Below are 26,077 nucleotides of genomic sequence, written 5' to 3'. Positions count from 1 at the left end.
CTGTACCTGCCACAGGACCTGAGGCCTGTTTTAATTAATCATAAAGCACTATGAATTATTAATTTATTATCACTGCGCATACATGTGATCATTCATTTGTCTCTTCTGCTGTTTTTAGCACCCTTAAGTCCCGGTTTCTGTTAATATGCGCAATTCTGGGGAGAACTAAAGGTAGATTAACCTGACAGCACACTTTAATACAGGACACACAAACAACTTAGATGTTCTTATTTCATTAATTCTCCAGTGAGTGTGTATGCAAACATAACAAACAGGTCAACTCATACTGTAGATGCGCTAAAGAACGGTAAACAGAGTGGAAGTATAGGAAGCCAGGAGAGTTTGAATACATCTCTCAGAGACTCCAAATAAACCCAAATATCACATCTGAAAACATTTCCATTTGCACAATACTAAGATTTGAAATGATAAGCAATCACACACAGTACTCAAAAAGCTTGTTTTCTCAAAAAGTTTGCAATGCTCAATGACACATTCAAGCATGGACTCTTCAAGCAGCGCCAAGGGTGTGTTTGCGCCACACTGATCAGACATCATTGGGCTCTCATTGAGGAGAGATCTGGCTTTGGTCGGGCTGTGTGGCCTGTAATGATTGACAGTAGGAAGCAAGGTTGCTCCTATACCTACAGGCGCCCCACTGAAGCTTTAGCTCAGGAGGACACAACAGATCTGAGCGAGAGCAACACCTGTCAGGTAAGCCTTCGCAGTTGACGGCACATGAGGTATGCAAAGCCCTCCGCTCTGACGGCTAATCTCCGGTGAGCCATCGTGCGCAGCACCGCAGGCCTCCACAAGGAGCCACCGGGAGCCAGAGCGCAGCAAACTTGCCTCTTCTGCGTCAGACAGCGCTCACATCCTCCCACCAGAGCGGCGAGAGGCAGAGGGAAGGAGAGAGAGGGAGGCACTGATGTGCTCTAAATACATTTCATTATCATCATTATGATTATATCACTGAATGTGTGTTTTTTGTAATGCGCCGCAGCACATCTCCCCAGGGTGCTGTCTGCACAGCTGAATAATTAAAACAAGTATGATAAACCATTCGTCACAGTTTCCCATAAGAGTTTGGGCAGGATATGTGCAAATGGCTCAGTTAAGGAGAGGTCTGCAACTGAAACAATAAAAATGCTCAGGTTAGTATCTACTAATGCAGCTTTGATTGCAAATAATTCAGCCCAAGCAGTTAAACAAAATGATGATGAAAGCCTGACTATTGCAGTGATAATGCACCGGTCATCATTTTAAATTTAGAAAATGATCCTAAATGAGGAGAGAGTTACAATCTGAAAAAAAAAAATTACTTTCATTAGTAAAATTTATTTAAATAACATTCATTATTAGGTCCTCTTTGCATACTAAAACAAGGAGGTTTCTTCAATTAACATACTGTTTGATATAAATATAATGCAAATCATACTTGTAAACTGCAATCATATTTCAGCAATTTACCAAGTGCATTTTGGAGGAAGCAAATCTCACACTATTTGCACTAACAAAACAGCACATCCAATCAGGCAGACACAAACAAGATGAGGCACATTGCGTTCTTGTATGCCAAGCAACCCTGTAGGACTAGACCTGATTAAATGTGTGAAGTAAATCTAAGAGACAAGTGCGAATGAATGTTTAATCCAACAATCCCACAAACCGGTGTCGAAACCCCTGTGTCAAAACCTAGAAAATGATGCACAGCAGGTCACTGAAATATTCATACTATACATGCTTCATTAAGACTGAAATACACAAAGGCCCCGCATTCAAATAATTATTGAAACAAATGACAGATAGATGAAGGGAAGAGTAAAATATTAGTGCCACAATTGCATGTTTGTTTCATAGATTTGTAGCGATTTGTTTTATTACAGAGGAAACCTCCGCATTGCTAAATACTTTTGACAAGTCATTTACTTTTTGTCTTGCGAGTGGAGTCTTTGCCAAAGACTGCATTCAGAAAGGAAACAGGACACAATGCTACTTTTCAACCTTTTCCTGGTGGGAATACTAGACAGATTAAAGCATGTGGTTGTCAATTACACATATCCTGCAACTTGGCCACACAGTTAGGGCTCCTGACCCTTCTCATATGCTCCCACCAATTAATGATCTTTCTCCTGTCCCTCTGACATCAGATGAATAGTCTGAGTTTTTAGGTGATGGATTATGTCATCTTATTAAATGACAAATTCTTCACAATTTAGAATGACATATGATGTTGCTAAAAAGAACATTATTTTGTGTTTTTGGGGTAATGCAATATGTTTAAACACACATTATTATATATTATATTTAAAAACATTATTTTCCACGTAATATCCTTTCTGAAATGCATCGATTTTTACATAGCTCATTGTTCTGAAAAGCTAGGTGTACGCTAATTGGCCGGCTATCCAGTGTGTTGTGATTGGCCGAAATCCTCAAGCGTGTGATGGAAATGTTACGCCCCTTACCATACAGTGATGCCGTGTGACCCGACGCTATAAGACAAAAACAATAAAACCCATTACAAACGAGGCATTTGTTGCATACAGTGGTGACATAATTACTGATTTTAAATACTAATATTGTCATTTTTTGCATTGCATTGCGTATCGTGCCACGTAAACATAAAACCCACATCTGCATTTGTGATCGGAGAAACGACAAACAACAAGCACTACTCTACACTGCTCAAAACTCCCGTTTGAATCTTCAATGGCAAATTCTTTAAATATGTAAACGTACTTACTTGCTGTGAGTCAAAAAGCACCAGAATGTCCTTGCAAAGTTGGAATTGCCCCACTTTATAGAAACAGACACTAGCATTGTAGGCTACTCTATCAGGAAACTGTCCTCATCCTCCATAAAATGCGCTGCACACATCTGAATATTTGGGTTGAACTGTTCTGGAACAGTGTTGTAAATACAACTTAACCACTGATTTCTATTTATGTTCTCTTTTGGAAGACCAAACAAAGTAGTTACACTTTTAGAACGAAACACACAGCGTCTCCAGCGTCCAGCGTCTTCTTTATGCACCAAGAGCTTGTAGCACTCCAAAGAGAAAGGAAAGATTTTAATCTCATCATACGACCTATTTAAGCCCTTAACCCAGTTGAGACTGACTCTCTTCCCAATTTTAAGAACACCAATAAAAAACATAACAACAAACAACAACAACAAAAAACATACCCATATCTAAGTTTACTTACCACCCCTCAAAAATTATTTGTTCTGTAAATCCTCTTACTTTTCTCAAAATCGTCATAAGACCTCATGAGGGTGGTTTTTATGTATGACAATGATTGGCCCCTGTAAGTAATTTTTAATGGGTTAAAACTTAAAACAAATGGTACAGCTCACCCTGTTTTACAACGCTCAGTTAATATAGGACCTTTCCCACACAGTGAATACAGATACCAACATATTTACACTCAGTGAACATTCAATATACAAAATACTAAATGCAGTTGAGAACATGTAAATTTTATAAATACACACACACACACACACACACACACACAATAATTTCTTCTTATTATTGTTATTATTATGTTATTAGGCAAACAACCAACCACTTTTCAGGATGACTATTGCCAACCTGGCAACCCAGGACATGCCACGCTCATGAAATCCCTCCTCCTCCACCACTGTAACTTCCTGGCGACTGGCTTTATTTTGATTTAAAAAAATGGCGGCTTTCGGCTCAAGTAGTACCTTGTAAAAAGCAGGGACTGCGCCTGAAGCTCAGCCGGGACCAGATAAGGATTTTTGGGCAGAACAGGGTGATTAAATTGCTATGCCTGGATAGCGTTCTTAAGCCCCTATTGTGGGCAGAGGACCACAGACTATAGTGGCCTCTAGCACTAACATGGTGTCTATCATGGAGCTGGTGTGTGACATATACAGTCTCAGTCAAAATCTGGTGCTACATCGCAGTCACATCCCCATGCCAGACTGGACCTGCTACGATGGCGGATACTGAAGGATAAAAGCATCCCTTCGGTTCTTCAGATCAATCTAGATGAGAAGCTCCAAACCTCAGGGTCCACCTACTTATGGCCCCTCAAGCTTTTTCTTCTCCAGACACTCTACAAGTCCATGCAGAAAACCCCTGTGGCGGCCAACTCATAGGGAAGGTAAAGTGTTAGTTGGAGATGAGGAAGCAGGTGCAGGTGAAGATGAGATGGCGGAGATCTCAGCTCTTGAGGAGCTCAGGCAGGGGGATGCTGAAAAGCAGTCCAGTGAGGTACAAATTAGGGAGGTCAGCAGCAGGATTGAAGAGTTGGAGTGCCAACTGATCCGCGAGAACATGAGGAAGGTGCTGAGAGAGGTGTACCTGCACACCTGTTTCACTCAGAACACATGTATACCTACTAAAGGTGTGTGTGACTTCTTCAGAATTGACCCTGCTAATGAAGACAGTGCGGCAAAGGTGAATCCCCATCTCACTGGCTCCTGAAACAAATGTAGTTGTGTTTTTAAATAGCTTTTATAAGTATTAACCACTGAACCAATTATTAAAGCAGAAGCGGTTATTTTTGTGAGCAAAAGGCATAATAATAAAAGGCATAAATATATATATGTACATTACCCTGCATGCCAGTTTTTTGGTGTTTGGCCTTCACGGGTGCTGATAGGTCATATCATGAATAAGATGAACAAATAGACATTTCCAGAGCATTGCAGTCCGCTTTTCACAGACTACAAACAAGTGTAAGAATGGACACAGATGGCTCAGGTAAATCCAATTATATATGTGAAAAGTAAATAAATAAAAGTATGAAATTATAATACAAATATAATATAAGCTAAGTCATACATAATGGGACAGAGTAAAATAATTGTAAAACGAACTCTGTAGCGCTCACAAAAAATGAACTTTGCATAGTAAACTGGAATACTGTTTGCCTATTTTGTCTATTTTACATACAAAAGCTATTTTATTTTACTATTTTACAGCTGGTTCAATAACACTTCGGCTATGTTTTGCAGTGCCAAGTAAAGTGACACTGTTCTTGGCTCACAACCGACACAGATTGCTCACTTTGATGAACAGATTAACTTTTGTGTCATTTTAGATATAATTCATACCGTATTCATATTCTGCACTTAATCCAAATAAATACCAGAATGTAGTCTGCTAGGCTCTTGTTTTGGATTTTTACAATTACTTTGCAGGTCTAAATTGAATGTGCCAATGTCATGTCTTCATAATGTTCTCCACGATCAGAAATTTTCATCTATGAAATCACTTTTTCTCAATTTGACTATAAAGTATGTAGGTTTTGAGTAGGTTTCAAGTAGAGTTGACCCACTTCCAAGCCCCCTTGCGGGACAAATTTATCCATCTGCCTGACTGAAAGGCGATTACTGCCCCTAATGGTGTATCAGGGAAATAGTTGCTTTATTGCTGTCATTCTGATCTCTTTCAAGTACTGATCTAAACCTTCCCCTGTCGTTTCTGTTCATTTATCTTACTGTCTCTTTTCCATCTTTCTTTCTCTTTCATTTTTCCTCCCTAAGGTGTTTGCTGTCATATCAGGCCTGTCAGGGTGTGACATACCACCGCTGTCTATTACAGGACAGTAATGCCTCAGTAGCAGAGCCCGAGGGTGAGCCATGATGTTGTATCATATCTCCATTCAGAACCACACTGCAACTTACACTTTCAGTATTGCAGCGGGAACTTTACACACACAAAGCAGAAACTCTCCTGCCCCACAGCAGTGCAAGCTCAGGATGTCAAATATGCTGGAACTCCGGTAACAAGTCAATATGAAAATGATAATGGGATGTTTTTTTGTTTTTGTGTGTGTGTAGATGTTCAGTACATATAAATGATTATATATAATAACAACAAACGTATGGCCTTTTCAGATTCAGACTGGATCAAGAAAATACTCCAAGGTCCCTGCATCTTTTGTGACTCCCCTTTCTATTAAAGCAGTGGGGTAAAAGATGACAAGCTCTTCCCGTGGCTGATTTTAATTGATTTAAATAAATCTATTTCCTAATTGGCTTTTGGAGCATTTCAATGGATCCGCAAACACCAACTCCCCCATCGCCAAATAATGACTTTTTCTTGGCCTAAAGGAAAAGAAGATGACGATACAAGAAAATGAAAAACAGCGAGACAGAGAGAAAACTGTTTTAAAACTGATCCAGCCCCTCCGAAGGGCCGAACTTTAATGAGATACAACAGTAATGAGGAATGGATCCCAGCTGCATATGTGATACCCATTTTAATTAAGACGCCGAGCTTGAGTGCATATTGTTAAATATAGTTAGCCCTTTTTTTGTGGCTCGCAGGGAAGATGCATGCAGGTCATGAAGCCTGATGGCCCATTCTACGAAAAGTTGCTAACATATGGAGGTCAATGGTAATCAAAGATAAGGCTCAGGCTGGTTGGACAGAATGCTCTCCTGTGTCCATTCTCATCTCCGGTACTTGTCGCCTTGCCCTGTGCCCTCTCTAGTGTCACTGAAGATGATAGCTCACCTCAGGGCTAGTCGGCCACCCTGTATTAGGTTTCGGATGGCATCCCAAGATAAAGATGGCCTGATAATTACACACAATTCTGCTCCCATCTCTAATTCGGCATTACTGAAAGCATTAAGTACCAATCAAAGGGCTTAAAAATACAATAATCAGCATGTTTATTTAGTTTTTCTTGCGTTTATTATTCATTACGATGTGTTCTGAAATGTTGCCATATCATTATAATTGGTAATGCAACATGTTAGGGGTGTTTGATTATGAGGTAATAATGTGCATTATGTATGAATCAAAGAGCGAATAGAACATAAAGGCAGTGCTCAGAACCTCAAATGCCGTCTGCTGCATGTCACAGCAAATTTGTTCACTGACATAGCGGTAAGCATCTAATAAAATGAATTTGAAAGCTGATTTTAAACGATGTAATATGACGCTTTAATAGAAAAAAATGAAAAGCTATTTGGATTTCAGTTGTACTCATAATATAGAGTGCGTATTAATAGTCTACGAGCTAAATGTCACAGATTAGATTATATCTGCAAACCTGATTGAAATTCCAACTCCAACCACCCCCACCACATATTTTCTTTCTTATTAGATTGTCAAATGGATCTTGGCCTTTTGGTTTGAGTGCTAGCTTTGTTGATAGGAGGAGACTTCTCCTGTTGAAGAGGTTAGCTCTGTTTGGAAGAACCTCCCACTTCTTTATTATAACAATCTGTCAAAAAACATTTCAACAATAATTACCGCCCCCTCCTCTTTCCTCTTTGTGTGTGCTCTTTCAAGACTTCAAAAGGAGGTTTCGTTCTTTCTCTATATGAAATATTCATAACTTCTGTGTTCGTGTCTTTGTGCTTTAAACAGATAACAGACAGATTTTTTATGTTATATTCTTTTGTTAGTTAACAAATTTTGATATACATCACCTTCTGTTAAACACCTAATTTGTTGAGCCCAAACAATATGCTAAGCATCGATCTCAAAGTCATTCTCTCTAGCTACATATTGCACTAAAGCTATTCGGTGCAACAATTTTTCAGTTTTATATGTTGTCTATTTTGTGCTCGAGACAGATATCCATGTGTAAGGTTTATTTGAGTTGTTACAAAAATCACCCTGTGAATAATGTACAGCATTTCAGTGTTCTTTATGTATAGAGTTATAATATGCTTTTATTTTACAGTACGAAACCTTGATTCTGTTCCCTGTGTACATATTTATAAATATTTTATACACTTGTTCCACGTGTATAAAACACAAAATTTATATATATATATATATATATATATATATATATATATATATATATATATATATATATAGCAATATTATTTTACGTTAGTTTCTGGATCATGAAATTTTTTTCTTTTGAAAATGTCAAACAGCAAAAAATATTTAACTGTTTGAACATAATATATACCACACAGGGTTAATGTTTAAAATAATGTATATATATAGCATAATGGACTATTTAGGTCTGTACAGGCTACTTACTTATTTCTATTCATTAACAATTTTAAATAAATTGCACCAAAAGGAAGTTTCACAGTATCATGTGCATGAAAATATGCATATACATATATATGTACATGTGATTATCAGACATACTAGGGGGGAACAAAAATAGTTTCTTAAGCTCTAGATCTTCTGATGTGGTTTCACTGCGTAGTGTATATACATCAATTTTCCTGCATGAATACATTTTGTCTCAAGTATGCTTTGTAGAAGTGTTCCCTCAGACTTCAGTAATTCATCAGTAATTAAGTCTGTCTGGGGGCTGTCTAGGGACCCCTGGTTTTTCCTGCCGACTCTGAAATCAGGCTGTTAACACGGCCCTTTAACGGGTACATGGACCCGCTGGGATGGAGTCGTTGACCCGTGACTGGCTGATATGAGCGTATGAGGGAGTGTGGGATGTCAATAGTCAGTCTTTCTGCTTGTTCTGCGGTGTGGAGCAGCTCAGGTGGAACTAATGCAGAACCTCACGAAGGCTGTGACCAGAGCTCTGCTTTACTGCAACATTAATTAAAGTCATTCGCTACACATTGAACACACAACCACAGACAAGAGGAAGCATCAGGAGAGTGTGTGTAATGTGACAATTAAAAAATATATAAAAGTTGCCATATTGGTAAACAGATTTGCAAGTATGCATCTTTCAAACAAGAAAAAAAAAACTTTAATTCCACTGAAATTAATGTAAAAAAAAAAAAAAAAAAAAAAATATATATATATATATATATATATATATAATATTCAATAGCACACTAATATTTTCTATGCACTTTACTGTCCATGTACTAGTGTAAATGATGTTCATATGTTCATAGTTCTGCCTATAGTGTACTTACAATTTTACATAATCCATCTGTTTAGTATGTTCATAGTACACCTATCTGTATATGATGCTGATAGTATTTGTAATCTGTAAATTATGTCCATAATACTTATCTGTATAGTTATTGTACATATTGTAGACCTTGTATATTTTGTACTTACTGCTTATTGCACTCCTGGTTAGATGCTTACTGCATTTCGTTGCCTTGTACCTTACATGTGCAGTGACAATAAAGTTGAATCCAATCTAATCTAATATAGACACTTGCATCATGCACCTGCACAGATCTACACTGAAACTAATATAATAGTTTAAGTATACATAGATGATTTTGTCAAATCCAGTGATCATTAAAAAAAAAAGATCAAATTAGAAATGTCTAATAATAATCATCATCCAGTGGCAAAGCCATTTCTGATCCAGTCTGAGTGTGGGTGTTATGTGTCAGACTCAAAGGCTTACATAAAAAGAGCTCTGTTTTATTGAATAAAAGCCATGAAAGAAAAGCCATTGGGCGTTTGCATTTCACACCATTTCGGCGGCGCACTTCCCCTCTGAAGATTCTCCCACTCTTTCCAAACCCTTTTATGTTGGCTTTCACCACAGAGACACAAGGAAGCCCTCATTTTAAAGATTGCTTAAAAATACGTCTCCCAAAGATCAGACATATCAAGATTAACCTGCCCTGCACAGAAAGCCCAGAAATGGTCGAAATGAGCAATCAAAACGGCGAGAACTGGAGACTTAACGTGACATGACAATTGAGGCGGTTAGCAGTCAGTCATTCATATGTTTCCGTGTTTAATCTGACAGGAGGTGGAAGCAGCCAGTCCAAATCTACAGCATGAGAGGAGCGGAGACAGATGGGACCCAGTCAGGATACAACTCACGCGGATGCATGAGTGCAACTCCAACTCAAAACATATGTCATTAGGACAGTTTCCGCATAAATTACCTGAATTTTCGGCGACCTGCAGATAGTGGATTAACACAGCCCTTTAGATGTGAATATAGCATTGTATGCATCTTAAAAGACCTTAAATATGACAATATACTTAAATTAATCACTTTTCTTGAGAATATCTCTAAAGAGGCATTGCAGCTTAAAGAAGTCAATAACTTAATAAATTTCTCTTCACTTCATAAAGCTATGGAATAAAGCACTTGCTGCTAGGGAGTGTGTGTGTTTCGGTATATCCGTACTTGTAATTATTTCAGGGGAAGAGTATGAAGAATTTATAATGAGTATTTTTGTTTTTTTAAAAAGAAATACTGGTAATAACTACTATGCAAAGCTACCGGAATGCATATTTATGACCTTTGCTATGAAATATTCATAAAGTCGGAGTAAAAAAAAGAACACAAAGGGAGAAAATGGGGAAAACCATGTGTGAGTGAGAAAAGTCACGAGAAGGTAGCCACTGCCTGGATTTCATCTGACATTTATTAACAAAAGTGCCGGCAACATTCTCCTGGTTGTTTTTTAAACTGTCTGTCCCTTCATCCCCAAGTTTCTTTCATTCATCCGATCCTCCTTTCTCCATCGCTCTGGCTCTTTCACTCATCCCCAACCTCTATCTCTTCCTCTTCCTTCCATCTACCCAAATTAAGAAATTAATGAGGGATAGATTCTTTACCGACTGCCCCTGCAATGTTTACCACTGATGAAATTATAATGCTGTCTCAGCTGTATAATTTATAAGCCAATTAGAGGAAGTGTTACTTGATTTGATGGGGAGCCGACACACAAAGTACATTTAACTAATAGAGAGCAAGAGAGTAGCACGAGGAAAGAGATCCGGAGAGAGGGAGGGAGGGAGGACAGCTGAGGCTGACGAGAGCTTGCGCCACTCTAGGATTACGTGGCTAATTGCCCTGCTTTATCTGTCTGTCACGGATAGCCATGCATATTTCAGTGTTCCCAAAGACTTTGATTGTTTGCACTCGTGTTGGGCCTGTAACAAGCAGAGCAGTGGCCAACGTGGAGAGTAGTTAAAGACTGGCACCAGGAAGAGGTGGAAGAGGGAGGAGGGAAGCGGAGGGAAAAGTTGCGGCTAAAACTGACAGATGAATATTACTGGAAAGCGAACAGAGCAGAGCACCACCCGAAAGATTAATGCAAACAGAAGAACCGGCTGGTGTAGTATAATTACAGCAAACTTAGCAACAGTAGTTTGCTTTGTAGCCAAAATGTGCCTTTGTTTGAAAAGTCTCACAGCATTTTAATCAGTGCAACTTTAATCAGTGAAATCTTTACAACAAGATATTTTTAGTTAAGAAGCAAAATTGTGCAAAAATACCTTTTTTTATAGAATAAAAATCTTTACTCTTATTTTTATGCATTATTAGCTAATTATTTTATTTTCGCCAGAAAAAAGTAATTGGATTAGAAAATACGGTTTAATTGAACTCAGCAGTAAGTAAATGTATATTGCTTTACATTTGAGATATTTTATAGGAAAACTAGAATAAAACAAATGTAAGAAAGACCAGATGAAAATAATGTTCTTTGTTCCCAGTGCTTACAGTCAAGTGAGTCACTTACTGTTGATTAAATAAGAATAAGAGAACAGCAAAAGAAGACATGCCAAAGGAACTTATAGAGAAAATGATTACTAAACAATCTTTAGCTGTTACACAGCATAAATATTCGCATATTCACACATTTTCCACACATACATCAAAAGCTTAAAAATCCTGAGCACTGAGAAAGAATGGAGATTTCCAATGACAGAACAAAAAACACGCAATGGAATATGTTATCTATACACGATGAAGGTCAGAAAGAATATCCTGCAAATGTTTTCTTAGCTCAGCCACCATGCTAGAGCTCTTCAGAGATACCGCAGAACTCTAGAGGAGCGAGCAGAGGGACAGGCGTGCCGTTATCGGCCTCTGAAAACTGATCAGACATTTATGCAAAAGAGAGAAACTAGAGCAAAGGCATCTTCAATTATCTGATGAGGCAAGTTTATCTGAACGGCTCCCTTTTCTTTTCCTTTTTTTCCTGCGTGAGGATCAAATAGCAGCTCTTTACATAACAAAAGAGCTTCCTGCTTGACCTGCTTCGTTCAGCCTACTTTCTGATGCAGCTGGACTTTCCATAAGCAGGAGGTTTTTCTACTGTATTTCTGACTTATTCCTAAAACAGAAATTTGTTCATTTAGGTTAATTTAATAGGCGTACTGACATCCACAGATTATACCAACTATTCCTGTTTGTGCAATTAAAACACATAAAATTAATCATCAACCCAACACAGTATTGTAAGAACCCACCAAAATGATATTTTGCACATTTGTTTCGCATATTCTGGCAGTTTAACAATAAGACTTTTCATCCTCTGTTCTAAACCTAAAACTTATTTTTATTTTTCAGCTGAAGACCAATATTCTGCTCCAGCGAACATGTTACTAATTCATCTCGTTTAAAGCCTATGTAACTGGATAGCTGTTAATTAATATAGCTGTCAGTTAAAGGTCTTACCACTGGACCAGTGGTAACATTAGCTTGACCTGCTAGTCACACTAGGCCTCTATCTGCAGCTCAATTAAACTAATGCTATGCAAAAAAAAAAAAAAAAAAAGTCTCCAGCCATTAGTTCTCACACCGCGGCCCATTAATAGCATAATTGGGCCATTCCAAAGGGCAATTAATATGGAAGCATGCTATGATCTCTCCCCCATCTGAAGCTTAAAATACTCCTAATATGCACAACTGCAGATTTGAGGGTCTGTAGGAAGTTGTGAACCTATAGATGCATCTCCCTCAAGAACATGGCTTCCCACTGGTCTAGACTAATCAAAAACAGCAAGTTAAAGAACACAAAATGCACCCGCATTTTCTTCAAATCTCATCTGTCGCTGCACAAATTTAACTTGCATAGAAGAGTAGTATTTAAATAAATTATACTGAATTAATTTTGGTCATTCAGATTTAATGATACTGTGTTTAACATTCTTACGTGTGATTCATCAATGCGTGTTTTAAAAAAAAAGGAGAATAAATCAGAGCAACTTTTCACAATCCAATAAATTTAAAAAGCATAAAATCAACTTCTATATTTTGTTCTAACTGAATATCCTCAAATATGTCACATGCCAAAGCAAAATTGGTTGAAAAAGCTGTTTTCTGTTAGCCTGGTAATACCAGACTCTGCTACTTCACTTTGCTTTGTAGACAAAGTCTGGAATGGCATAATAGAGAAGTGTTTTCTCTCTCGCTAGGGGGCGCTTGTCTGAAGTTTAAAATCATTGGTTACCCGTAAGCCAATCAGATACGTTTAGTTAGACGTATGTTATGCGCCTGTACAGTCGCATCGAAGCACAGACATCATGCATCGAACTCAAATCTAAGATTGAACTTCCACTGTAAACCTGTTGTAAACACATGATGATGCGAGCGAAATACCAGAGTGAACATGGCTGTAAACGACTTTTGCAGTTTGAAAAAGAGTTGAATGTTCTCCATAACAGAGCGAATTGCATCCCTTTTCTCGTTTCCCATTTCCGCGGTCGTTTCGGTTTTCGATTTCTCTAACCTACAATGTAAAACTCGGCACTTAGCATCTACGTCACGGCTCTCAGCCCGCTCTCTGTTCGTTGATTGGCCCGGCTGTTTCCAGACCGGTGGCAAACAGAAAGCTCTGACGCTGTATCAGACTGAGTAGAGAAGCGAAATGAAATTGAGCGGAAGTAGGAAGTCTGACGTAGTCAGGCTAGTTTTCTGTTGACTAAATGAATAATTTCATAGCATGCCTGAAATTCAAAATATAAAAAATATGAGAAGCTACATCAATGATCTGAACTGAAATAAACACCTCAGGACATCAGCATAAAAATCTCATTGTAATTGAATTCTAAATGTATTCAGATTAAACCTACAGATTTATCTGACTTCCTAAGTTTTATTCCTGTGCAAATCAACCCATGTATTGACCTAATGTTTTTCATCCTTCTTAGAGAAACCTCCTGTGTTTGTATGTGTATGCTTGTGTATGTGCAAGCGAAAAGCTCTGTGGGAATTTTAACAGTCGAGCCCTGCTAAATCTTCCTGTTTCTACAGCAGAACGTCGATAAAATAAATATCCTGTGTGTTTCTTTTCTCTGCTTCAATGCCCACCCAAACGTCCTCAACCAGTGGGGCAGAGAATCTCACTCCCACCTCAGGCATACTTTAATATAATCCCTGTTTTTATTCTTATTTATTTTTTTTACGGTAAATGACCAGGATCTCAGGTGCAGCTTTTAAACAGGCAGAGAAAAACTAATGTTAACATGCTGTGAGTGGCAATATGTCAGGCTCAGTCATCGACCAGCACAGTGTGTGATTAGGGTAGTGAAGCTAAACCAATCCCAGACACCGATCGATCCCGCACACTTTCAATATGGATGCAACCCTGCTCACAGCGGCCACGTCTACTGCTTACATTGATTTTTTCCTCAATTATATAATGGTGGCTCTGTCCAGGATTTGAGCTCAATCACATATATTGAAGGGCTGGCGACTTTCAAAATGAAGCATTTTTTTCATATCTAATTGTATTTTATTGGCAATGTTTGACAGTCTCTCCAGAATACTCTCTGAGTGAGCGTGTGTGCTTAACTGCATCCCCACAATTTTATAAAACACAAATGTGTGTGCTTGCTCTGTTCAAACCCTGCTGTCTGAAATATCAGAAATATCAATATTTTTTATTTTGTATGATTTTAACAGAGCACAACAGTGACCACTCACTTTTGCAGCAGCCAGTTTTTCCAGAATTCAAAACTGTCCAATAATCAACCAGTTCCTAGAGAAATATTACAAAATTACAAACATTAAAAATTTTGATATGAATCGTCAAGGTAACGAAGACTGTAAGAATACTAAAAAAATAGTTTTCTATCAAAAGCATTTTAATGAATGTATGGAGTTACATTATAACTATATAATCGTTGCAAAGTCTATTTATGTAAAAAGTTATATTAAAAAATATACTGTAATTATTTCCAGCACACATAAAAATACATTTCTACAAATAAAAAGACTATATTAAGCAAATGAACAAACCTTCTCATGAAGCACTGCAAGTGGCATTAATCAAAAATGATGGTAGAGTATAAAACTATTGATTCAGTCATTGATTATGAATACAAAAAATGTATTGCTCTTTTGCTGCATTTTACATTTATTTTACATTAAATTTACATTTCCATAATAACAATGACCTCACTGAATGCGGGAAAAATAATGGGGAAAAAAACTGTACTGTAGATTCTACAGAAGCATGTTTCACTGTCTACTATAACAGTCTGTGTTAATATGTTATTAATAAAAATCTCTAAACTGAATTTGATTTTTTTTCATAACCCAGACTAGAGGAAAACAAGGAAGTTGATGGACAGAAAGATGTAAAATAATATTGGGAAATGATACATGCCAACTCAAACCTGCGTACGGTTCTAATATGCCACTCATAATGTATACTGTTAAAGCTGTATACTGTGTCTTCCTGTGCAGTATAGCCACAGAAAGGGATACACATTTAGTGGCAAAACTGTATATGGACCGGTGTGTATACGTACACATGCACCTGAGCTATAATGCACATGTAAAGTGAATCAGCAGCACTGAAGGGAACATAGAGTTCATGCTAAGTCGATGGTTCGTGCTACACATGCTGATGCAGTGACCTCTTGCTATCAGACACACCAGCTTGATCCAAAGACTCACAAACCTAGTTCACTGACGCACTGACCAACAAGTCCAGTTCACATACACAATCTCAACCCCAATTTAGTTTGCACAACGTTCAAGAGGAGCACGATTATCAGCCCGTGCCATCAGACACCCGTGGACCGAGAGGAGAGGAAGAGAGGAGAGGGATCAGGTCAGGGTGTAATCGGAGTGGAGATGTTAATCTGCCCATGTGGGTACTGGAAGGATAATTGTTGCATTGCTCAGCTCAGGTGGTTGATGCCACAGATCTGGAGAAGTTAAGCCAAGATTTACAATTGTGATGCTCTCCCTCCACTCTCTCTCTCTCTCTCTCTGTCGCTCACTCTACCTTTGATTCTTTCCACTTCCTGCTTTCAACCTCTCCTTCCTTCTGCCAGTCATCCACTCTCCATGTTTGTGTCAGCCCTTTCAAGCCTCCCTAACGCGCTCTCTCTCCCTCAGGGTAAGTATGAATATTCTCTGGCACGTCTAAACCAGAGGCAGTGCAGGGCCAGGGGAAGGGTCCACAGCATAGCTTTAGCTGGAGTAATGAGGCCTAATCCCCCGCTGACTGGGTCCTGTTTAAACAGCTCCTGCCTGGGCCACCCAGTAATAGAGTAATTAACCTCTGCGCCCTCTCCTGCACACCTGCACTGTACCACTACACTCCACTTTACTTACTACGGCAGATGATCCATCCTTTCCATTTGGCCCTCCAATTGCCACAAAAAAAATTATAATAAATAAATAAATGGGGGGATGGGGGGTGCAGTTGGAGATGGAGAAGAGTATGACTAGAACAGGACAACATAACATGATCATCTGTACATTACTAAATGAGTGATCAATTTATTGTGTCATTATTTTTTTTTTTATTGTTATTATTTTAATCTGACTAACCCCAAACTTTTGAATGGTAGTGTATATCATATTATCAGTATCAGCCAAAAAAAATATTAAAGATTTTCGTATAATTTCCACTGTCCGAAGATTTCCAGCTTCTGTTCTCATTTACTGATCTTTATGTCATTCCTAAACCTGTACACCATACTTTCTTCTGTAGATCCACTTATATATATAGATTAGTGTGTGAAACAAATAAAGAATACATTTTAAAAGACTTTCATTAAATTGACAAAAAGGTACAAAGACATTATTCAACATACCCTTATTTTGTGTTCAGCAGAAGAAGAAAAGACAGACTGATAGCAAACTGCACAATTTGAGGTCACGTTGATGCATGTAGCACAAATGATAAATAACAGAACACAGTTTAATACTTAGAAAGTAAGAGTTTGTTTAAATTCCTAATCCTAAATATGATAAATAATAAGCGAAGTAAAGCTAACTTTTGTTTATGAATCAAGGTTATTTCCCTTTTCATTCTACTTCCGTTTTGTGGGACAAATGAAGTTTGATGAAGGCATGTTAAGCGCACAGCCTGTCTCTCGTCAATGTCTGCTTCAGGACAATCCATTCTGACAGAGCCATCCTTTTACAGTTGCTAGCTATTGATCTGATTTTCAACACATCACACCAGGCAGTTTCCTGCAGCATGCTAACAAAAACACTCAGGTACGATCAAAAAGCCCCAGACGACACGCGAGAGCTCATCGCCACACAGCGGAGAGCCGCGTCTTCCCACACTCTCGCGCGTACGCTCTATGGAGACGGCTAGTTTCTGAAAGAGTTAAGGGGCTTTTGCGTCTGAAGAAATCAGCCAACTTGCATTAAGGTAGATGAAATGTTATGATGTGTTGTGGGTGAATGGTTTGCGTCATTAAGAAGCAGAAAGCAAACAGCGTGAACTTGCCGTGTGTACTGTCTGAGGAAAGGCAAGATTAAGGGATGTTCAGAGACCTCCGTCTGTCAAAACTTCAAAGATGCCACAGGTTCTCCTTGTTCTGGCAGCGTAGCAACCAAATCGCAAAAACTCGGCAGCCTCTGAGGCTGTCAGAGGCCTCATGACACCCCCTTTATCAGGTGTACAGTGCTTTATGCCATCCTAGATAAATAAACCAACACCACTGGGAACACCGGTGACCCCTTTAGGCTACTAAAAGTATCAATGCTACTAACTCAACTACATAAACTATACCAGTGGTGAACATCGTTTTCAAAGTATTGTGTCTTTGTCAATAACTTAAAATTTTTGACGTGTAGTGCGAGCAAACGTTAAATTGCTGTTTTAAATGTGAAGCACCTGACTTAATAATAAATGCATGTAGCGCTGAAAAAGTATTATTCATTCTAGCAAATCGGATTTTACTAAACAATCCTCGCTACCATACACATCATGAGAACGTTAGTGAAGCTTAGGCTATTGTAGCTGTTTTGTTTTATTTAGTATAAATGTATAACCTTCACTCTAAAAACTGCTGGGTTGAAAACAACCCAATTTGGGTTATTTTGACAACCCAGCGCTGGGTCAAAAAGGGACGAACCCAGCGCTGGGTTATTTTAACCCAACCAGTTGGGTTATCATATTTAACCCAGCCTGCTGGGTTGCCATTTTTTATGGTTTAAAATGACTATATTGCAGGGTTTCAAAAACCAGAGCGGGTGTTTTTTATCACTGTATTTCAGAAGGAAAACTACTGTATTTAGAAAATGTTCGATATCATTTCGCATGTGCTTGATAAGGCAGCGTTTGTGAGCTCAGCACCGCTCTGCAGCCGTTACCGGAGAAACCTACCTCTCCCGTTCTTAGCACCTCCTGCTGGCAGAAAATAAACTCGCAGAGTGCAGCCATGTGGGGAAACGATGCATTTCTACGTTAAAATTAACCCAAATTGAGCTAGGCATTAAACCTACAAATGTTGTTCATTTTAAATATCACTTTTACACACAAATAATAATTATCAAAAGGAAAATATTTATTAAAAACAAGAGAAAAGTCAAAAAGTAACATGTTAGAAGAAATGCAGAAAAGGATGGCATTAACAGCTACAGAGTTCATAAAGCATTGAACATTTGATGAATATAACTGAATTAGGTTTTTTTCCAACTATTCTGGCATGACAGTACACAAATAAATCACAACATTAACTTTGATATTATAACATTTAACAGACGCATGTGTGTGTGTGTGTGTGAAAGAATGTGAGCAGGTGTATGAATGACAGAGTGTAAACTCTTCTACTAAACAACACAGAAAAAGCATTTAACTTTTTTTTTTTTTTTAACAAATTATACACTTACAGTTTGTTTCATAGTCCATGAATACAGATCATGCATCACGGTCAATTTTCATGATCTCTTTAGCATAACTGATGTAATCATGAAGAAACCCCATCAGCACAGCATGTGACATCTTCTACATCATCCAGGGCAGCGTCCTCCTTTAAAACCACTGCTGCATCAGTTTAGGGGAAAGAAGATTCTCCTCTCTGACCAGGATTCATCCCAGTCACCGCCTGTTCTTCATCAGTGGCCTAAGAGAAACACATTTGAAAAAATTAAACATTTAATTAAACCATCCATTTTCAGGTAGAGGTGTATTCACATCCGTAAGGATAGGTAAATAATCGGTTTTAAAGTTTCAACACTTTGTGTGGTTGTTTAATGTCTGTCTATCACAGCTCTCATGAAGTCTATAATGGCAGCACTAGTGTGAGGACAGGTGATATTGTTTGAATAAATATCGCTTTCAGAAAGCTTCTTTACTGAAACATTAAAACAGTCATGACATTCACATACCTCACAAATGTTCATGTACGTGGAGGGCTGCTCTTCAAACCGTTAGTTCACCAAATAATTAAAATGTTCATAATTTACTCTCCCCATGTTTTTCCAGACTCATACAAACTCTGCTCATTTTTTGGAAAAAATATGAATATATTTAATATTCTCTTTTTGTGTCCTCCATTGCTGGTCTGGGAGACCAGTATTTTATTTTGAACATACATGTTTGCTATCATATAATTTAAGATGTATTCATATATAAATATCAGAATTTACTTCTACAATAACTCTATATTTATGAAGCTTGAAAATACTGATTATCTAAACTATAAATGGATTAACAAATATTATGAGAAAACTAAAAATATATTAATTTGTTGTAAAGACAGACAAAAGTCTTATAGGTTTGGAATGACTTGAGGGCAGGTAAATTATTTTTTGTGTGAACTTTACCTCTAAGAGCGCAGACCAAGAATAATGACTCTCCAAATCAGACAACTCCAAAGTTGGTTTGATTTCTGCAATAAAAAACACAGACATCAATGGTCTTAATGAAATGAGCACGTAATCACACTGTTGTTGCATCAAAATGTGAAGTAAACTGGCAGGAGACAACAGAAACATTTATTTTCTAAAAATAACTTACATAAAATCTCAAAGGAATGATGCTCTCCCATGTCTCTTGCTTTTAACATCTACAAAAACAAATATTATTTTACTCTTAGTAAAACACAACAACAGCTGATAACATGAAATTATGAAGTTTACTTGCCTTAAACGATCTTTCCCTCTCTTCCAAAGAAGCTGAGAAAACCACCTCCTCACACAAGCAGACTTGTGTGTCCTTAACTCCAGTTAGTTTGAGTTCTGCAAAGAGGGACATCAATGGTTTCAATAAAATATTAACATATACATACATATATATACATACACACACATACAGACATATATATATATACATACAGACATATATATATATATATATATATATATATATATATATATATATATATATATATATATATAAAAATCACACTGTTTTTGCATCAAAATGTGAAGTTAACAGGCAGGACACAACATAAACATTAATTTTCTAAAAAAAAAAAGTAATAATAACTTAACTTACATCAGTCTCAAAAGAATGAAGTTATCTTGTCTCTGGATTGCAACATCTAAAAAAACAACATTACTTTAGTCTTAGTAAAAATAAAGATAACTTGATGTTATTCTGAAGTTTACTCTCCTTAAACCGTCTGTCCCTCTCTTCAGAAGAACACCTCCTCCTCATCCTCACACAGGTCTGTGACTCCTCACACAAACAGCTTCTGTGTCTTTAACTCTCGGCGCGAGGACAATGAAGACAGGAGCTGGACAAGTCTGAAATATTACATGTAAAACATACTTTTAACAGTTACCACTTCAACAGCCTCAAAATAATTATGCTAGTCTTTACTACACAATGCCGTTTCCTTTAGGAGACAAACATACATTCAGTTTAACCGCGAAAAAAAAGACAAATTCACATGACCATAACCGTGACCATAACCGTCTGTTAACGCCTCAAAAAGTACAGATAATGTAAAACCTTTTATAAATATGACAAAATACATTCACAGACGTTATATTAAAAGTACATCCTCCGTTCAGTACCGTTACATGAGGCAGTTAAGACCTCCGTGTCTGAGGCGAAAACCGCGTCCGTTTTATTTTAAAATATATATATATATATAACGTTAAGCTCCTTTGTTTCCGCCTTTCATAAAACCTTCCGCCTTTCATACAACCGGGTAAACAATAAAATATAACTTTACATTTTGAATATTTCCTTACCATAGTCTTTCACTCGCTTCTCGCTTCTATCACGCTGAGAAAATGGCGGCTGCTCGCACTGGAGACGTACGATCTTGACGTGACGTGCGTGCTCTCCTTCACGTCCGCGTCCTCAACCCAGACCGCTGGGTTAAAAATTTTTTTTTTTAAACCTTATTTTCAACCCAAACTTGGGTTAAAACATCCCAAAGTCCTATCCAACGGCCTCAACCCAGCAGTTGGGTTGAAAAAACAACCCAGCGTTTTTTAGAGTGTTGTCACCCTAATTGAGTTAATTCATATTTTAAAAAAAACTGCCTCTTGTTTTTATGCAATGAGGTAACAGACGCATACTAAGATTAATAAATGCTTTATAAGTATTTTTCATCGTTAGTTTAACTAAAGTATGATTAAATATATCTTTATGAGGTATAAATGATTTCATCATATTAGTAAAAATGTTTTGTATTTAAAAAAATGTTTTTTAATAATAATTTTTAAGGCAGTAAGCATTTTTTTCATAAACTTTTTTTAGAAGCTTGTACTGTAGCAAACTGCTTTTTTTCTATTCAAGGAAGCTGCTTAAATTTGTAACTACTTTCATTTTTGAGAAGCTTGTATAGCAAGCTACATAGTAGCCTCCATAACACTGATACTACAGTACTGTGTTTTGTAAATAACTATGTTTCCGCGAGAATAACAGAAACATACAAAACAATCCATACTTAGTTTATCAAGCTATTTTCATTTTAAAAGATGAACTGAATTAAATAAATATCCCACTCGAATCACCTGGGGGCTCATTGCATGCATGTCTAGTAGCGCAGGCTGAAATGGCACAGGATGAGCTTGTGCAAACAGCGCTGTCATGTTGCCTTTTCTTCACTGACAGATCAGATGCATTGTGAGAACAGAAGAAAACATCTGGAGGAGACAGATGGAGGAAACGAGAGAGAAAAGAGCCAGATAAATACAACCAGCTCTGTTTGGTGGACCAATTCAGACCACGCTAAGGATTTTGCTGTCTTCTATTAAAAACACACACATGGGACAGGACAGAGAATATATTTCACAAATCCATCTTTCAAATGAGAAACAAAAGACAAGAGGTAAGACAGCAAAATAATCTGCAGCATCATAAGTTAAGTCCCACAAGTCTCCTCCGCTCTTGCTGAAGGGTGAACAGAAATGTGTTTTTTGGATTCTGCGTTGATACATTTTGTTTCATTTCTGATTTAGTTTGTGCAGGCGAAGGGATAAGAAGCTGTTTACATTTGAAGCAGAGATCTGTCTGGCGGATTTTCGCAACGAACGCCAATCTCGCACAACAAAACTTATCCCTTTCAGAATGCAAAAGTAGCCCAATTCTTTTTTAGAGGCGAAGCCACTGAGTTTATGTGCTGATGATAGCAGCCCCTCTTCCTCCTATAGATCTACGAGTGCAAATAAAAAAGAGAAGAGAAGAGGAAAGAGCTGGATAAGACGTTTCAGAAAGGGGCCACAAAAAAAGGAAGCTGGTAAAAAGGAAAGCCAAATTAATTTTATTTCCTTTAGAAAAGTGCGGTATACCAAGGGGGTCCCTGGAACTTGTGAAAAATTAAAAGAGACGGATTCAAACTGTCCAATTTCCACATCAAACGAACACTGGCTCTCTGCTCCTGGAGAAAGTGCTTCATGCAGCACACATCCCTCCCCCCGTTCCCCCCATCTCCAAACTGCTCTGCTCTCCAACCTGAACCACCAACACATTTTCTGAACACTCGCAGTATTCTCGGTTTCCTTATTAATCCCACTCTCTAATTCCCCTATGCACTGTACTGGTTACACTAGCCACTGTCTCTCCCCTGTCTAATTATACCCTTGTGAGTCTATTAATCAACCTGTGAATTATTTAAGAAGGAGAGATCTTCCGTCTGTAACTGACTTTGACAGAGGGGGGATAAAAAAGAGGGAGGGCCAAGGTAAAGGATGGAGAGAGAATGAATGCGCAGTATGGAGGGGGTAGGAGAAAAGAGAAAGAGAAATACGGAATGAGGGTCTACCATCCTGGTGCGTCCCCCGAGGACTGAAGCTGGTGCAGCTCTCTGGCACTGAAACGAGGCAGATCCTCGTCAAAATACACTTTATGTTTGTTTTTTTCCCCCCTCAATCCGCATAAGTTTTCATCACAAACATGAATTCATGAATATATGTATCGGCACAGAATAAAGAGGGTAGGGAACAGGAGGGAACATAGAGAGGGAGAGAAATGAAGGCAAACCAAGTGAAATGGAGAATCTTCTATTATGGAGAATTTACACTTTCCTGTGTTTGACATCTAGGCTCTCTTGTCCCCGTTATCCAGGCATTATGGTAATGGTTAAAGCATTTTTTTACCATGTTGCTCTGTGTATTCTCATAAGCTGAGAGGACGAGGGCACATTTAATCACTCCCATTGCCGCTACCGTCCACACTGAGCCAACTAGGGCCAGAAGAAGTTGCTTTTAAAGTAAGCTCATTATTATTTTCTGACTGCAAGGTGTGCTCCATTGGCCCCTGCAAAGTGCCTGCCAATCCCAGAATACTAATGAGTGAGGTATTAGATAAATAAATAAGACTGAGTGTGTCCCGCCCCACATCATTCTGCTATACGAGATGTTAAAGAGTCAGTTTTTTGTCTGTCTAAGGTTGTGTGGGTACGTTTGTTGCCTTTTTCTCCTTTATGTGTGTCGGGTTAAAGTAAGCTCCTCTCATTAGGACCTGAGCAGTGCTGCTGTCGGTGGCTGAAGCTCACCGCTCTCTTCGGGATTTTTATTAAATTAATAAAAAGTAGCTTGCGGCAAACGGAACACAGGAAAGCCCCGGGTACAGCTGTGATTGGCACCCTTGGCCGTCCCGCGCTCTCTCAGGAGGCCAACGGCATTTGCTTTAACTAACCGGCCATGACTGAGGCCACAAGCTGACATGTCTCTCTCTCTCTCGTGCTTTCATTCCCATACCTCTTTCATTGTGAAAGGCCTCAGATTCACTGGGAAGGCACAGTGACATTCGAGGAAAATAAAAGAGAACAGAAGGTGGCACATGTTGGGTGAAAGTGCATTGAACAAGGTTTCTCTAATGTCAACAGAACATTATGAAACTCTACAACCTGCATTATGTCTTGGCAGAAATAACTGTAATGCAGGGGCCATATATGGTTGGGGGGAAAGCACTGTATGTGAACCATTTGAAATTGACAGGATTTTAGTCACTAAAATAGACACAGTCTACTTAAAGGTACAGTTTAGCCAAAAATTCAGTGTCTGTCATGTTTACTTACATTCATATCGTTCCAAATCTATGTTGTTTTTCCTTTTGTGGAACACAAAAGATGATATTTTGAAAAATCTGTGTGATTGTTTTGGACCCTATTCATTTTCATTGTATAGAAGTCATTTTAAACATTCATCTTTTATGTTCGACAGAAGAAAGAAAAGCAGATTTGGACAACCTGAGGGTGAGGTCATATAATAATAACAAAACCTTCAGTAATGGCAAAACATTGATTGGGCTGAGGTCAGAATAGGGCCAGATGCAGTACATTTCACTACTATCCTTTTGGTGCACAAAGTGTCTATCATATTTTCACTTGGGATCCTGTCTTAAGAGCATTTTCAAGCAGAATACATTAGAGTAATTCTCGCGAAAGACAAATTATAAAATGCATAACCAACTGCTTTAATTGTTTAAGAAAAAAAACTACAACATAATCCAGACAATGGGCCTACTGCTCTCAAAGGAGAGAAGACAAGGGGGGTCTGTTTGCATGTTAACGTTTCACCAAGATCATCGTCATAGATGGTATATAAGACCGAGATATTTTCATGTGCAAATTTCAGTTGCATGTTCGTACCCGAAATATTTTATAAGCAGCCTCCAAAGGTTTTTGCGGTACATTATTCCTGAATCCCTGTGAAAGCATAAAGTCTATGTTCCCCTTCAGGACCTCTTCATTCTGTTTACTTTCAGATGAAGATGCTAAGCAGGCAACAATTTTGCATAGAGAGAACTTATTAAATGCTAAGACACCAGTTGTGACCAGTGTTAGCCACTATAATTGCATGTACACTGTCCAAGATGACGCGTGCTGGCTCTCAAGCCAACATCAGGCATTACAGTCAATTAGCAGGCCTTAGCAAATGCTTTGAGGTGTGGGAACAAGTTCTCATAAACTAGAACAGTCATGAGGAAAAACGATATCCTGGTTGGCTGCATGTTTGGCCATATTTGGTTGGGTGGGGGGTGAGCTATTTTGAGCCTATTAAACCCCTAACAAACTGAGACTAACAAATCCAAACAGCAGCAAATGCACAGAGCAAAACACACTCATTAATACAGAAAGCGAGAGCAATGAGCCAAACAAAGAGGCCTCGATAAAAGTGAATACATGCATCCAGATTGACTATACTCTAACTTCCACCAAAAATACTTTTTTCACAGAATATGAAATTACTGTGTTGCTAATGCTATACGCTCCCAAACAAATGTGTTTGGGAGCAAATTAGTGGGGAATGGTTATTTTCAAAAGAGACCAAGCTTAGATGTTTATCTATATAAAAATACCCAATTTTTATTTATTTTTCTGATATGTGGCTACTAAAGCAGCTAAAAAGCCTACTGGCAAAACAGAAATAAAGGAACATTTTATTAATTCATTTAAAATAACTGTTTCTATTTTAATGTAATTTGAAATGCAATTTATTTCATTTCACATAAAACATTTCCTGGCTGGCTGTCACTGTATCATGTTGTGCAGTACTTTCACTTTTAGTGTGGAAAGAAAAATCATTCAGAGAGAGAGTTGTATCCAACAGAAACTTCTCTAATGGTTCAGCTTACACCTGCTTTATGACAGATATAGTAAATCTATAAAATAAACTGCATGTAAACAACTTTACTCCAAGCAATGCTGGATAAATCCAAAGTCTGCAACAAAGCTTGCTGACTTATCCCGAGTCATGAAGAGTGTGGTGACTAATCTTTGTCTGCTAAAAAGGCAAAGCTCTCAGGTGAAGTTTTCTCTGTTCCAGTT

General features: G+C 38.1%; 2 long non-coding RNA genes across 2 annotated transcripts; both read right to left on the bottom strand.

Annotated features, from left to right (window-relative positions):
- Positions 1–18,628: 18,628 nt before the first annotated feature.
- LOC127942038 (uncharacterized) lies at positions 18,629–19,914 on the bottom strand. The gene is made up of 3 exons (XR_008149249.1): positions 19,864–19,914; positions 19,671–19,735; positions 18,629–18,967 (listed from the first exon to the last, which is right to left on the bottom strand). It is a non-coding gene; the product is annotated as an uncharacterized LOC127942038 (long non-coding RNA).
- A 75-nt stretch (positions 19,915–19,989) lies between these two features.
- LOC127942040 (uncharacterized) lies at positions 19,990–21,296 on the bottom strand. The gene is made up of 3 exons (XR_008149250.1): positions 21,048–21,296; positions 20,344–20,594; positions 19,990–20,084 (listed from the first exon to the last, which is right to left on the bottom strand). It is a non-coding gene; the product is annotated as an uncharacterized LOC127942040 (long non-coding RNA).
- Between the last annotated feature and the right edge of the window lie 4,781 nt (positions 21,297–26,077).

Source organism: Carassius gibelio, chromosome A21, assembly GCF_023724105.1.
Source record: "Carassius gibelio isolate Cgi1373 ecotype wild population from Czech Republic chromosome A21, carGib1.2-hapl.c, whole genome shotgun sequence".
NCBI classification, from domain to species: domain Eukaryota; kingdom Metazoa; phylum Chordata; class Actinopteri; order Cypriniformes; family Cyprinidae; genus Carassius; species Carassius gibelio.
This window is presented reverse-complemented; position numbering and strand designations above follow the sequence as displayed.